Here is a 14582-nt window from a genome sequence, read left to right as displayed (position 1 = left end):
TTTAATGTCTGAAGTGGGGCTTGAACCCTGACCTTCTGACTCAGAACCAAGAGTGCTACACTGAACCAAGGCTGACACTATGGGGTAAATTTTAACATCCTGGTGGCATCTCAGCGAGGTGGGGGTCAATGTGCATGTGGGAAACCCATAAGAAATTTTCGTACCGTTTCTCAAGCGATCATGACTTAATTAAAGGCCCTTAATGTGGCTTCCGGGTTTTACGTCCGCAGGCTGCGCAGTGGGCGCACTGCGCACCCGAATGATATGCTGGGACCTGGATTATTTAAAGGGCCATTGCAACCTTGGGATTTGAAGGAGAACGGAGTGATTTAAGGAGCTGGAGCAGCAGAGTTAGGAGGTCAGCACCCCGGTTCAGTGACTCCTCGCTGGAGTTGCTGTTAGCCGGTGTGAGGAGCAGGAGGGAAACTTTGTACCCGGCAGACAGGAGGAAGCGCTCTGCCTCTGCCACCAAGAAGGCCTGGCATGAGGTGGCAGAGGAGGTGACCAGCAGGATCACTATCGCCTGGACGTGGATGCAGTGCAGGAAGCGCTTCAATGACCTAACCAGGTTAGGAAAAGTGAGTATAGTTGCTGATTCACCTGCACTCTGTGGTGCACATCACCCCCCTCACACTCTGCCCTGCCCAGCCTACTCCATCACATCACTCCTCACACCCACTTAAGGCTCAGTGTCAAGTTGCCTTCACTTTTTGTGCACTTCCTGACCTCCTCGTTTGTGCACCCACCGCTCCCACTCACCCCAATCCTGATGCAATATGATCAATCCACCTGATACCATCTGATACATCTCTTCCATTGTCAGCCTGACCCAGAGCAATGCATCCATCGGGTGACCCTATCACCCTCACTCACTCACACATCTGTACTTTCTCCCCTTGTAGGAGAAGAGAGTTCAAAATGCAAAGGAGAGTACGAGGACTGGAGGGGGCGGCCACCACAAATAGTAGCCCTTACAGAGGCGGAGGAAGAAGCCTTGGACATCAGCTGAACAGTGGAGTGCCCGGCCGTCGGGGATACCAAGACTGGCACTCCGCAAACGTCTGGTGATAGAAGTTTAACATCTCTCACACACAATATGAATTGATGTTATCAATGATTGGCCTGTTGCACAACTTAGTCTGCTCATCGGAACATTACTTCTGCGATGATTCTTAATATTGTTGTGTGTTCTCTTCCAGTGCCTTCAAGGAGTGACGATGTGGACGAGGGCGATTCCTCAGAGGAGCTCCCTGCCTCTGAGGGCGCAGCGTCACATTATAACGAGCCATGCACCAGCGCAGACACGCACACCTCGGTGGGTCCTGGTAGAGAGGTAGTTGGGTTCTCACCTAATGAGTCACCACATACAAGTGAGCACGAGCAGACACTGGTGGCAGGGGCAGCGGTGGAGAGTCTGCGTCGGAGGGCGCACTCCTCTCCAGGCTCTGCTCAGCTGGACACAGTGACTGAACCCCGGGGACCATCTTTGAGAAGGAGAATGATCGAGGTACAGATGTACCTATGTGACGTACCGGAAGACTTGCCACGCATACTCTCCACAATAGTGGAAAGAATGGAGGAGTTCACCTCCAGCATTAACGGACTGGCGGTGCAGATAAATGCGGGAATGTCTGCGACGGAGAGAATGGCAGCCTCCATTGTGCTTCGTGCACGGCTCACAAATGAGTTCATTCAGGTCCTGGCAACGGCTGTGCAGACTCAGGCTGAACAACATTCTGCCACCTTAAACAGGCAGACAAAAACATTAGCACTGGTCTTATAAGGCATCACATATGTCCTCCAAACTGTTGTCCAGCAAAGTGGTAGGAGTGATGTGGCCGTGGCCCAGGAGAGGGACGATGGCGAAAGGGGACATGGAAGTGGGGACGCCACTCAAAGCGCTCCCATGTCTCACCCGTTGCCCCCCTCAACCAGTACCCACAATGCTGCCTCCTCTCCAGGTGGCCGAGTCTGCCCCTGCACAGGTGCAGATGGAGTAGTCTTTGGAGGGGCCTTCACGGGCACCGAAACCCAGAGGCGTAGGCCGAAAGCATCTAAGCAGTCAGGGCATGAACATGAGCAACCTGCCACAACCTCTGCTGCAGCCACAGGGGCTGCACCATGAGAAGTAGTAGGAAGAGGAAGTCTAAGGTTTTGTAATCACCAAGGGTATGCACAAGGGTGTCTGACAGAATTCATGTCTTTCATTTATATTTGTTTTTTGTTAAATGCATATCAAATGTTCTAATTCTCACCACCACAGCCACGTCTTGCCCATTCTTGAGTCCCTTTTATGAAAACGCTTTCATGTGCTTCATCATGAACGGCGAGACTTGATGCCACCGATTGGGCGAGTTTACAATGGACGTATGTGTGGTTGTAGGACTGTTTTGTGCAACCTGCGGGCAGGGGGGCGGGGGAGCCAGGCTGGTGTTCGTGGTGATTGTTCCAGGCGGTCTGATTACTTGACTATCTTCACGTTGCAGATCTCCTTATAAGAACCTATCAAATATGAGTGATTCCCTGGCATCACTAGCAGCCAGTTGAGACGCTGCTCTGCCGATGATTCACCCATTGTCCTCCTCCTCCTCATTTTCTTCAATGTTGATGGTAGGTGCAGCTGCTTTATGAGCACATGGGACCTCATCCACCGGTAACCCTTACTGTTGAACGATGTTGTGTACGAAGTAACATACAACTATCATTCTGCACACCCTTGCTGGTGCGTACTGAAGTGCTGCCCCAGATTGATTCATCCTCATCTTACCTGCACTTACTCACCTCACCAGTACTCATCCCGCCACTACCACTCAACCCAATCCTCATACAATCTCATGGCTCTATCTCACACTCACCCTCTCGTGCATCTCTTTCACGGTCAGCCTCACTCAACCTGCCACTACCTGTGCTGCAGCCACAGGGCATGCATCACATATGTGCAGTAGGCAGCGTAAGGCAAACGTGTCGTGAGCATGAAGGGGATGCACAAGGGTGTTTGAGGTTTTGTCATGGTTTTTACTTATATTGAATTTCTGACCAACTCACATTACATATATTGGCACCACTACTGCCACGTCTTTGCGAATCTTGTCTGGTTTGTGCAATAATGCCCTTTCCTGAGGATCACAATGAAGACCCACAACTGATGACACCCATTGTGTCACTGCAGAGTGGGTATAGGTGTATTTGCAGGGCTCTTTTGTGGAGACGTCGGCGATCTCCCCGGTGGCACCCTGGAAGGATGCGGAGGAGAATTTGTTGAGGGCAGTGGTGACTTTGACAGCGACAGGTAAGAAGATGGTGCTTGGGCCAACCGGGAACAGCTCGGCATGAAGGAGGTTGCAGATGTCCACGACAACATGTCGAGTGACTCTGAGCCTCCGTGTGCACTGCTGCTCGGAGAGGTCCAGGAAGCTGAGCCTCGGTCTGTGGACCCTGTGGCGAGGGTAGTGCCCTCTGCGACGCATCTCTCTCTGCGGTTGCCCTCCCTCCTGCTGTGCAGGTGGATGTGTCACAGCACTCTGTTGTGGAGCTCCACGTGTCAGAGGTGGACGGCGAGGCTGGTGAGGCTGGTGATGCTGTTCGCACTCCGAAGAGGTCATGACTGCAGCTACGGCAGCCCCCATCCGGAAGATGTACATCTGAGGGGGTCCGCAAGGTAGGTACATGTGTCTGGACCCCGGGGTAAGTGTGCAAGTTGGTGAATTTTCTTGTCAGGAGGAGGGTGGTGGAGGCCAAACTTTGTCCCAAGTGACAGAGTGGCCTCCTGCAATGAGTGAGGGTCTCCCGCCACCACCTGTCAAATGGACCTTTGCAGCTGCCACAGGCTGATGGTTGCAACAGGTCCATTTCAACTGGGAGTGTTTCCCCCAGTATGGGAAACAGTCCCAGTTATTTGTAAAATCCACCCCTCCTCACATAATCCCTTAATCAGGTCTGTTAATGACCTGAAATAGTTAGATAAATACTGTCAAGTGGCACCCCGCTGGCTTTAATTGCCTGCGGGAGTCCCACATGCGGGGGCTGCGCGCGCAAGTCGGCGCGTCTGTGGGGAACCCGGAAGTGGGCGGGTTGGAGCCGGGCTCCAGACCCGCTCCGGGATTCCCCGATTTTCGGAGCCCCCCCACCCCTGCCAGGAACGCACCCGATAGCGGGTGCTAAAATGAAGCCCTCTCTCTCCCTTTCTCACTCTCTCTGTGAGTTACCGTTTGATATTGACCAGATATTCCGTCCTGTCAGACCAAATTCTGGAGAAGAATACCAGATAATTGCACCCCCCAAACGACAGCTGATCCTTTTAATTTAGGGGCTCGTTTTTTGGGTGTGCTTTCAGTACAGATCTTTGCACACTGTGAGTGTTTCTTTTAATATATTTGTTCTTGGGCTGTGGGTAATGCTGGCAAAGCCACATATATTGCTGCTTTCTGAGTAGCTTATAATGCTAGCTTTTAAAAGTTGACCATATAGTGTGGGACTGGAATCACATATAGGCTGGACTGGGTAAGAGTGTCTTTACTTGCGGGGCTACCAGCTTTACTCACAAACAAACCCACACATTAAGAGAATTTCAATTTCACAACTTGCCATTAGTGGAATTTGCACTCACGACCCCGGGATTGCTAATCCAATACCATAACCATTACTTCCCACATGTGGGAAATAGCAGTGTGAGACGCAAAGAACAGACTGCCTGACTCACAGCCCAAACAGTTCTCCGTCCACAGAAATGAATGGATGCAAAATTGGTCAGGCAGTGAACCGAGTTCCTAATGTGAATTTGTGTCATCCGAAGATCTGCATCAGGAGTGCAAATTTGTAAAATGACCCTTTGATGTTTTGATTCCTGATATATTCCTTGTCATTATTTTAAAAGTAAGGTACCCAAATGCATATAATGGTGGGAAAGATTCCCCCTGGGGATAGGTATAGCAAAATAGTAAGCACATTCTTTAAAAACAGGATTACGAGTTCATTATACATAAAGGATGAATCTCCCAATTATCCAAGCGTGTAACGCAACTTGTGGGTTATAAAGGGTTATAGGAAGGAACATAGGAACATAGGAACAGGAGTAGGCCATTCAGCCCCTCGTGCCTGCACCGCCATTTGATAAGATCATGGCTGATCTGTGATCTAACTCCATATACTTGCCTTTGGCCCATATCCCTTAATACCTTTGGTTGCCAAAAAGCTATCTATCTCAGATTTAATTTTAGCAATTGAGCTAGTATCAATTGCCGTTTGCGGAAGAGAGTTCCAAACTTCTACAACCCTTTGTGTTGAGATTAGAAATGTTTTCTAATCTCGCTCCTGAAAGGTCTGGCTCTAATTTTTAGACTGTGCCCCCTACTCCTAAAATCCCCAACCAGCGGAAATAGTTTCTCTCTATCCACCCTATCCGTTCCCCTTAATATCTTATAAACTTCGATCAGATCACCCCTTAACCTTCGAAACTCTAGAGAATACAACCCCAATTTGTGTAATCTCTCCTCGTAACTTAACCCTTGAAGTCCGGGTATCATTCTAGTAAACCTACGCTGCACTCCCTCCAAGGCCAATATGTCCTTCCGAAGGTGCGGTGCCCACAACTGCTCACAGTACTCCAGGTGCGGTCTAACCAGGGTTTTGTATAGCTGCAGCATAACTTCTGCCCCCTTGTACTCTAGTCCTCTAGATATAAAGGCCAACATTCCATTTGCCGCCTTGATTATTAAAATGACTTGTTATCAACTTTTTAAATGAATTTTAACTGGACCTGGAATTTGTAACAAACTGCCTGAATCTATATGCCATTTCCTGACTTCCACCATGACATTTACATTAATCTTACCATTCAAAAGATCCAGTCTGGTCTTTGACACTATATTTTACACACAGCTAAAATATTCATTTTGATCTGCCTTGTTGCTTTCATTAATCCACAGCTCTATCTTCTTCTTACCTCTTTATATCATCATGTCAATTGTCTCCGACTAGCTCTGGCAGAACTCAAAGTCCTTACTATGTCTTTGTTTTTCATTTTTTTCAGCCTCATTGTTGTTTCTGACAACCTTATTCAAAGTTCTTCGCAATCAATGAATTACTTTTTTGAATTATAATTACTGTTGTAATGTAGGCAAATATGGTAGCCAATTTGCACACAGCAAGGTCCCATGAACAGCAATGAGATAAATAACCAGATAATCTGTATTGGTATGTTGGTTGAGGGATAAATGTTGGCCTGGACACCAAGAACTCCCTGCTCTTCTTCAAATAGTATCATGGAATGTTTTACATTACCCGAGAGAGCAGACAGGGCTTTGGTTTAATGTCTCATCTAAAAGATAGCATCTATAACAGTGCAGCACTCTCTTAGTACTGCACTGAAGTGTGAGCCCAGAATGTGTGCTTTAATGTCTGAAGTGGGGCTTGAACCCTGACCTTCTGACTCAGAACCAAGAGTGCTACACTGAACCAAGGCTGACACTATGGGGTAAATTTTAACATCCTGGTGGCATCTCAGCGAGGTGGGGGTCAATGTGCATGTGGGAAACCCATAAGAAATTTTCGTACCGTTTCTCAAGCGATCATGACTTAATTAAAGGCCCTTAATGTGGCTTCCGGGTTTTACGTCCGCAGGCTGCGCAGTGGGCGCACTGCGCACCCGAATGATATGCTGGGACCTGGATTATTTAAAGGGCCATTGCAACCTTGGGATTTGAAGGAGAACGGAGTGATTTAAGGAGCTGGAGCAGCAGAGTTAGGAGTTCAGCACCCCGGTTCAGTGACTCCTCGCTGGAGTTGCTGTTAGCTGGTGTGAGGAGCAGGAGGGAAACTTTGTACCCGGCAGACAGGAGGAAGCGCTCTGCCTCTGCCACCAAGAAGGCCTGGCATGAGGTGGCAGAGGAGGTGACCAGCAGGATCACTATCGCCTGGACGTGGATGCAGTGCAGGAAGCGCTTCAATGACCTAACCAGGTTAGGAAAAGTGAGTATAGTTGCTGATTCACCTGCACTCTGTGGTGCACATCACCCCCCTCACACTCTGCCCTGCCCAGCCTACTCCATCACATCACTCCTCACACCCACTTAAGGCTCAGTGTCAAGTTGCCTTCACTTTTTGTGCACTTCCTGACCTCCTCGTTTGTGCACCCACCGCTCCCACTCACCCCAATCCTGATGCAATATGATCAATCCACCTGATACCCTCTGATACATCTCTTCCATTGTCAGCCTGACCCAGAGCAATGCATCCATCGGGTGACCCTATCACCCTCACTCACTCACACATCTGTACTTTCTCCCCTTGTAGGAGAAGAGAGTTCAAAATGCAAAGGAGAGTACGAGGACTGGAGGGGGCGGCCACCACAAATAGTAGCCCTTACAGAGGCGGAGGAAGAAGCCTTGGACATCAGCTGAACAGTGGAGTGCCCGGCCGTCGGGGATACCAAGACTGGCACTCCGCAAACGTCTGGTGATAGAAGTTTAACATCTCTCACACACAATATGAATTGATGTTATCAATGATTGGCCTGTTGCACAACTTAGTCTGCTCATCGGAACATTACTTCTGCGATGATTCTTAATATTGTTGTGTGTTCTCTTCCAGTGCCTTCAAGGAGTGACGATGTGGACGAGGGCGATTCCTCAGAGGAGCTCCCTGCCTCTGAGGGCGCAGCGTCACATTATAACGAGCCATGCACCAGCGCAGACACGCACACCTCGGTGGGTCCTGGTAGAGAGGTAGTTGGGTTCTCACCTAATGAGTCACCACATACAAGTGAGCACGAGCAGACACTGGTGGCAGGGGCAGCGGTGGAGAGTCTGCGTCGGAGGGCGCACTCCTCTCCAGGCTCTGCTCAGCTGGACACAGAGACTGAACCCCGGGGACCATCTTTGAGAAGGAGAATGATCGAGGTACAGATGTACCTATGTGACGTACCGGAAGACTTGCCACGCATACTCTCCACAATAGTGGAAAGAATGGAGGAGTTCACCTCCAGCATTAACGGACTGGCGGTGCAGATAAATGCGGGAATGTCTGCGACGGAGAGAATGGCAGCCTCCATTGTGCTTCGTGCACGGCTCACAAATGAGTTCATTCAGGTCCTGGCAACGGCTGTGCAGACTCAGGCTGAACAACATTCTGCCACCTTAAACAGGCAGACAAAAACATTAGCACTGGTCTTATAAGGCATCACATATGTCCTCCAAACTGTTGTCCAGCAAAGTGGTAGGAGTGATGTGGCCGTGGCCCAGGAGAGGGACGATGGCGAAAGGGGACATGGAAGTGGGGACGCCACTCAAAGCGCTCCCATGTCTCACCCGTTGCCCCCCTCAACCAGTACCCACAATGCTGCCTCCTCTCCAGGTGGCCGAGTCTGCCCCTGCACAGGTGCAGATGGAGTAGTCTTTGGAGGGGCCTTCACGGGCACCGAAACCCAGAGGCGTAGGCCGAAAGCATCTAAGCAGTCAGGGCATGAACATGAGCAACCTGCCACAACCTCTGCTGCAGCCACAGGGGCTGCACCATGAGAAGTAGTAGGAAGAGGAAGTCTAAGGTTTTGTAATCACCAAGGGTATGCACAAGGGTGTCTGACAGAATTCATGTCTTTCATTTATATTTGTTTTTTGTTAAATGCATATCAAATGTTCTAATTCTCACCACCACAGCCACGTCTTGCCCATTCTTGAGTCCCTTTTATGAAAACGCTTTCATGTGCTTCATCATGAACGGCGAGACTTGATGCCACCGATTGGGCGAGTTTACAATGGACGTATGTGTGGTTGTAGGACTGTTTTGTGCAACCTGCGGGCAGGGGGGCGGGGGAGCCAGGCTGGTGTTCGTGGTGATTGTTCCAGGCGGTCTGATTACTTGACTATCTTCACGTTGCAGATCTCCTTATAAGAACCTATCAAATATGAGTGATTCCCTGGCATCACTAGCAGCCAGTTGAGACGCTGCTCTGCCGATGATTCACCCATTGTCCTCCTCCTCCTCATTTTCTTCAATGTTGATGGTAGGTGCAGCTGCTTTATGAGCACATGGGACCTCATCCACCGGTAACCCTTACTGTTGAACGATGTTGTGTACGAAGTAACATACAACTATCATTCTGCACACCCTTGCTGGTGCGTACTGAAGTGCTGCCCCAGATTGATTCAGGCACCTGAAGCGCATCTTCAGCATTGCTATAGCTTGTTCATTGACAGATCTGGTGGTGATGTGACTGTTATTGTACCGCTGCTGTGCCTCGCTGGTGAGGTTCCTCACAGGTGTCATGAGCCACGTCTGCAGGGAGTATCCCTTGTCTCTAAGGAGCCAGCCCTTAAGTCTGTCTTGTACGTGGAAGAGGGCCAGGATGTTGGATTCGCACAAAATGAAGGAATCATGGCAGCTGCCAGGGAATTTGACACACTACTGCAGAAACCTCTTCCAGTAGTCGCAAACCAGCATTGAGGGAGTGATATCCCTTTCGGTTGATGAACAGTCCTGGCTCATGTACAGGTCCTCGGATTGCTACATGTGTGCAATCAATTGCGCCCTGCACCCGTGGGAAGCCAGCCAGAGGGTGGAAACCCACTTCCCTCTCAGTCTGGCTGATGTCGTCGATGGGGAAGTTGACGTAGTGGGATGTCCTGGCAAAGAAGCCATCCATGACCTGTCATATACACTTTTGTGCAGATGACTGAGAGATCCTGGAGATGTCACTGGTGGCACCCTGAAAGGATCCGGAGGTGAAGAAATTGAGGGCAGTGGTGACTTTAACTGTGACGGGCAATACGTGTCCACCAGGCCCAGCTGGGAGCAGCTCTGCATGAAGGAGCCTACAGATGTCTGCAACCACCTGGTGACTCAATCTGAGCCCTCGTAGGCACCGCTCCTCAGAGAGGTCCAGGAAGCTCAGCTCTATCTGTAGATCCTCGCACGTGGGTAGTGCCTCCTGCAATCTCGGTCCCTCCGCTGGTTCCTTCTCTGCTCTTCTGCAGGTCCTTGTGGCGCATCTCTGTCTTGTGGAGCTGCAACTCCCAGAACTGCACACCGTGCCTGCCTTGAATGGTGATGTGCCTCCTCCTCAGATGTACTGTGGAATAAATCCATTGCGCCCCCCCCCCCCCGCCCCCCCATCCTGAAGATGTCAGGTTGAGGGGGTCCAAAATGAAGGTAAATATATGTGAACAAAGAAATCTCAGTCTAATCACAAAGAACTCCCAGCCAGAGGTTTGCCTGAGAGAACTGATTGCCCTGCTGCAAAAACTCACCTTTTCTTCACGTGTCAATCACTGGTTTAAAGGTCCAAATGGCGGACGGCTGCAACTCACCTGTGTTTCCATGGCGTCTTTCAGAGGCCACAGGAGACACGTTCAGGTAGAGTTAAAATTGTTTGTCTGCCTCAATACACTAAAATGTAATGTCCTCAACTACTTCAACTACCTTAACTGCACCTTCAAATGTCATCAAGCCGGCAGGGCGTCCGGGTTCCAGAAGCAAGCACGCACCCAGATGCGTCTGGGTCAAACGCGGAAGTCGATGGGTTGGAGCTGGGATTCATTCCCACTCCCAAATTCTGAAATTTTCACTGCCCCCCTGCCCCCCTGCCCCCAACCCACCCGTTCTTCGGGGTTAAAATTTACCCCTATAAGTCAGCCCAATAATACTAACTTTCTAACAAGGTTATATTTCTCTTCTGTCTTTTTATTTACTGTTAGTCCCCTCATAGACTCAGAGTTTACTCTTGCATTTCTCTATTGCTATTTTTAGATTTCACTATAAAGACATTGGACACTGGGGATAATATTCCTCTGTTTGTGAAACTTAACAAAAAACATAGATAGTAATGGGGAAATGTTAGGAGAAAAAGGCAACAGACTGATCGTCCATATTTCATGTTCTGGGCACTCCAACTCTTCAAAAACAGGAGTAAGAATGCTAGCAAAAAGTTTTTTTTAAACAAAAGACCTAATTTAACTTGTTAAAGATCATTAATGAGGAACTTCTCTGTCGAAGTGAAGGGGTTGCATTGGTACTTGGCTACATGGAGCTGTCGAGGATATAGAAGAGACCTGTGAATCTGCACTTAACTCTGATGGACTTCAATCAGTGCTAGAAGTCTCTAGTGTTGTAGCTGTTCGCTTAGTGCTTTGAGAGGTAGTGCCTTTGATTAAAGTAATTTTTGAAAACTGTGGCAAACATAGGAAGGAACAGAGAAAATTGTATCTTAATTTAAGAATAGCTAGAGTTTAAATTGAATTGTCTTCCCTTACCAAAATTCAACATGAAGGATCACAGATTGGGTGTTTGGGTTGAAGCCCCAGTGGCCTTTAAACACAAACTAATCAAATGGTAGGTCCTATAAAGGCTAATGGTTATTTTATATGTTAACTCCAGCCCATCCCAATCAGATAATGTTATGGTTTCAAAAGCAAACAGACTTATTAAATGGCAAAGAGATTACAACTGACAACCTATTCAATTAGGCAATGGCTCAGATTTTAATTGCTTGACCATTGAGAAAAGAAACCTTTTGTTCAGCAAATCGGCCTGCTTGAACATCAGGGTAAAGGCAAATAATTTAACTGAGGAACTGCCACTCTTATAACAGTTATATTCTACAGCCATGACACGAGAGGGCTGACATAAAATTAGATTCCATTCCAACAATGAAACAAAAAGGTAACCGATCTACAAAACAATTATAGACTGCACCCAGGTTTCAACTGAAATACGGCACTTATAATTCCATAGCAAATAATGGCTCGGAATTTCCTCGGAGCTGCTTCCGCTGTAATTTCGCTGAAGTGCGGCGAAAACGTGTAAACGGAGTGGGTGCAGCTCAGAGGAAATTTCTGCCCAATGAAATTGATTCCATTACAATTGTCTCATTGTAATGAAATAAAATCTGATTAGGAACTTGGGCACATAGGAACAGGAGGAGGCCATTCAGCCTCTCGAGCCTGTCCCGCCATTCAATTAGTTCATGGCTGTACTGTATCCTAACTCCATCTACCCGCCTTGGTTCCATAACCCTTAATACCCTCGCCTAACAAAACTCCATCAATCTCAGTTAATAAAATGTCAATTGACCGTCAGCCTTAACAGCTTTTTGGGGCAGAGTTTTCCAGAATTCCACTATCCTTTGTGTGAAGCAATGTTTTTTGACATCACCCCTGGACGCCCTAGCTCTAATTTTAAGGTTATGCCCCCTTGTTCTGAACTCTCCTACCAGAGGAAATGTTTTTTCTCTATCAACCCTTTCTATCCAAATTGGACCTATTTATTTTTTGCATACTTGAGTATTTATTGCACAGGGGGGATCATTCACTAGGTCCTCAGTGTGTCATTTTATGAAGAAGCATGAAGAGCAAATCTCTTTAAACCAGTGCAAGATTCTAGGCTGCATAGCAAACCACAATCACACGGAATGGACTTTGTGGGCCGTATTGCATGACATAATCTGACCTGTCCAGCCATCAGAATCCTTGCTTGAGGACTCCATTGGTCTGCTCTGGTTGACCGATGTGTAAGATTCTCAAAAATTCACAGATCCCCCAAAAACTCAGAGAAAAACCCTAAAGAAATTCACCTTTACCCTGAGTATGGGAAAACTTTGGCCATTGACTATAATCCTAAAATGGAAGGATAGTTGAGAGGTCACCAGACGAAATCCACAACCCACACGTGGAAGGTGGGAGAATTACTGCTTCAGACATGTCTCTGTTTTCATGCAAAACTGACCGCAGGGGGTCGACAATCACTCCCATTGAAAGATTGTAAACAATTTTACAACACCAAGTTATAGTCCAGCAATTTTATTTTAAATTCACAAGCTTTCGGAGATTTTCTCCTTCCTCAGGCAAATGTTTCTCCTTCCTCAGGCAAATGTTTTCCTCAGGAAACATTTGCCTGAGGAAGGAGAAAATCTCCGAAAGCTTGTGAATTTAAAATAAAATTGCTGGACTATAACTTGGTGTTGTAAAATTGTTTACAATTGTCAACCCCAGTCCATCACCGGCATCTCCACATCATGACTCCCATTGAAAGATGTGGAGATGCCGGTGATGGACTGGGGTTGACAATTGTAAACAATTTTACAACACCAAGTTATAGTCCAGCAATTTTATTTTAAATTCACAAGCTTTCGGAGATTTTCTCCTTCCTCAGGCAAATGTTTCAAGATCTCCTTGAAGCCTACGCATTTATACATATTGAACAATAATACATGGTGTTTACAGACTGCCCCTGCAACTGCCCGTTGCATATATTACCATATATTACTGTAAACCCATTGAAAGAGGCAATGTTTTCCAGACTGGTGGGGCCGTGCTTTTGTTTTAATGCAAAACCTATCAACACCTAGGACGTTGGATACAAAAGGAAGCCTTATGTGACAAGCTCTAAATCAGAATTAAAACAATGACACATTGGGAGAAGCAATTTGCATTATGATTGGGACCATCAAAAGGCCATCAAAGAACTTTGTAAGAACTGTTTAAACAGACCATTGTAAGAGAGACAGCCACAAGGCGAAAGCTCTCTCTCTCTCGCTCTCTGGCTTGCTAGCTCTGGTGGGCTGCTTGTGTTGGTTCTGCCTGTGTCTGGAAAGAAGAGCAGTTTGCAGTTTCCAGCAAACAACAAGGCGAGGGGAAGGCAGTTTGACAAGGAAGATCAGCAGCTCTAGAAGCAGGCCGACACACAAGAAGAAACTGTCTTGGTTCTGCCTGTGTCTGGAAAGAAGAGCAGTTTCCAGCAGACAACAAGGAAAGCAGTTCGACAGGGAAGGTCAGCAGCTCTAGAAGCACGCCGACACACAAGAAGAAACCAGAGCAACAGTCCCAGTGACCGTCAGAAACCTCGCGGCAACAAGGGCCTTACGAAACAACCAACCGAATATTACCACCAACCAACCGGGTAATATTGAGCCACCGCGACCAAAGAGAACCAACTCGGGAGAAAACCGAAGACCCGCAAAGTTACTACTCTACAATCTATTTCTGACTTACCTCTGGGTGAATTACTGTCAAGGGTTCGTTTGGTGAGCATTATCCCTGGTCCTTTAGAGTCCAACCTAGCTAGTACAGTGGGATTGAGAGGGGTGAGGTATCCTTCTACTGTAATTTCCCTCGCATGTACTGTAGTGTTCCCCATTTTATTAGAGTGTTAAGACTGTTGTGTTGTATTTCCTCTCTTGAATAAAGGTCAAAGTTTCTTGCACCAAAACCAGTTGTCTGCTGCACTTTGTCACAACCCCCAAATAAGTCCAAGGTCTAGAACCCAGGGAGTGGGAGCGATTCGGACCGCTCAGTAGTCAGAGGTGAAGCTGACACACACCACCACCCCCTACAGATGGATCCGAGCATGAGTTTCTGAGAGGAATCATGAGTGAAGTTTGCAGGAGATAGCCCTTGTCCACAAACTGCCAACCTCTCACTTTCTGTACAGGGGCAAAGAGTGTTGCAGGGGGTTTAAGGGTCGCCACAGTATAAATGTGTCATGGCAGCTGCCAGGAAAGCGGGCGCAGACCTGCAAGATTCACTGCTGGTTCCAGTTGCACATCAATGGATTGGAAGCCCTTGTGATTCATGTAGACAGTGGGGTTGTGTGAA

The sequence above is a fragment of the Heptranchias perlo genome, chromosome 24, assembly GCF_035084215.1.
Source record: "Heptranchias perlo isolate sHepPer1 chromosome 24, sHepPer1.hap1, whole genome shotgun sequence".
NCBI classification, from domain to species: domain Eukaryota; kingdom Metazoa; phylum Chordata; class Chondrichthyes; order Hexanchiformes; family Hexanchidae; genus Heptranchias; species Heptranchias perlo.
Note: the sequence above shows the minus strand (reverse complement) of the source record.